We start from the raw sequence: 2315 nt of genomic DNA, 5'->3' as shown, positions 1-2315 counted from the left end.
ATATACATATATAAACATATACATATACATATATAAACATATACATATACATATATATATATATATATATATATATATGTATATACTGAAGCTTCTGCATTTCATATTCAGTGGTCATTCTCTTTCATTGGTCAACTGTTTTGATCACCAACTCTGTCCGTGTAGTACTGGTTACAGTGATAGTGGTGGTATTCGAAGCAGTAGTAGTAAGAATAGTGGTGGCTGATGTGTTGGCTGTGGTGGTTGTGGCAGCGATGGAGGTGGTTGGACAAGTGATGGCGTTTGTGTAGTCATTATAGTGATGGTTGACGTTTTGGTGGTAGTCACTGTTGTGGTTGTGACTTGTGGTTTTGTGGTCCTGGTTTGTGGTAGTAACTATGATGGTACTGTTTATGGCGGGGGTGGAGTAGCTCTCAGATATCTGATCTCGCTCTGTTTCAAGTAGGAACGCCACATCCCTTATGCGACTGTTACTGCTCTCTGCTTTTATTGTTATTGTAGATCTGTCATTGAAAACCACTTTAATCAATCCAAGAACTACAAATGTCCAGTTTACCCTTCAAACCTATCCAAAGCAAATCACTCTTATAGCAGAAGTTCCAAGATATGGTAGAAATCTGATACCATGGGGTGTTCAGATCCACCCAAGCTAAAGATCCCTCCCCTATTTCCTACCCTATAAGGTACATGGGACATTTTAAAATCGTATTTTTAACATTAATGTTTTCGTATTTTGTTATCGATTTTTCTGTTTTTCATTTCTTATAAATTTCTAGCCCTTAATATATAACTACATCCACTTGATCTGATCACTATCGATGGCCACTTGCAACAGTATTCATTGGCCATTACTAACTACTTTCCCTTGACCACTGACAGTATCAGAGAATCCACCACACACCCAACATTATCACCATCAACGCCATACAACCCACCATGGACCAGAAGTTTTCTTCCTTTTCTAGAAATCTAGCAAAATCTTCAAGTCTTTTACCATTTATTCTCATTGTTCCAGCGAGAACATAAGCTAATTTACCAACTCTATTGGTCCCACTTTCGAGCACTTCCAGTGCATTTTCAAACCTTTTTAGTACATCACCATCATTTTCTTCTATCTCATTATTGTAACTTACCAGTCTAACACCAGATTCTCTGATTTTACAACCCAGCTTTACCATCCTTTTACCATACATTATCAATTCCCTACTACAAAATCTTCTTATGCTCCGACGAACCCATCCTATTATACCGCCCTCTTGTGGTTGTCCATCGCCTTCTCCTCTTATACTATCAAACAGTATCAGTAAAGCACCCAACCTGCCTATCACAGATGCATAAGACGACAAAACTACACTACCGATCTTTCTCAATACTTTATCAAACCATTTGTGTGGACAAGAAATGTACCTCAATCCAGTCAAAAGCCATCCAAATACTTTATAAAGCATTTTTAGTACTTCGACAATATTTTTCTCTAAACTATTAATGGCATCTTTCACTCTACTAAAATCCAATTGCGCTACAGCACCAAACAATTCCAGTAGAGTAGCAATACCTCTTATAACATTCAGGAAAGTCTTTCCTACCGCTCTAACAACCAATTTCAGTACACTCAGAAGTAACCACCCCACTGCGGTACGGGCAGTCCATTCCACTACACTAAAAATAAACTTTCCCACGGCACTATGAGCAACCCATCCCACTACACTATGAACTATTCCCGCTATACTATTGACAACCAATCCCATTATTCTACCAATCTGTTTTAATCTAGTACTAACCCCTTCCACTAAACTTCTAACAAGATTGAGGCTGTAACGAACCTTTCTCAATACGCTACTGAACCAATCCATTCCAGAGCTAAGCCATTCTAGTTTATTAGCAAGCCATGACATTTTACTACCAACCCATTGCATGACACCACTAGAACCTATTCCAAACAATTTCATTCCACTACTAGCAAACCATCCAAGTCCATTAGCAACATATTCTACTCCTTTGCCAGCGAATTCCATTGCACTACTAGCAAACCATCCAAGTCCATTAGCAACATTTCTCACTCCATTACCAACCAATTCCATTGAACCATTAGCAGCCCATCCAAGTCCATTAGCAACTTTTTTTAATCCCTCACCAGACAATTCCATTGCAGAACTAGCCACCCATCCAAGTCCATTAGCAACATTTCTCACTCCATTACCAGCCAATTTCATTGAACCATTAGCAGCCCATCCAAGTCCATTAGCAACTTTTTTTAATCCCTCACCAGACAATTCCATTGCAGAACTAGCCACCCATCCAAGTCCATTAGCAAC

This window comes from Octopus bimaculoides, chromosome 30, assembly GCF_001194135.2.
Source record: "Octopus bimaculoides isolate UCB-OBI-ISO-001 chromosome 30, ASM119413v2, whole genome shotgun sequence".
Lineage (NCBI taxonomy): Eukaryota > Metazoa > Mollusca > Cephalopoda > Octopoda > Octopodidae > Octopus > Octopus bimaculoides.
This window is presented reverse-complemented; position numbering follows the sequence as displayed.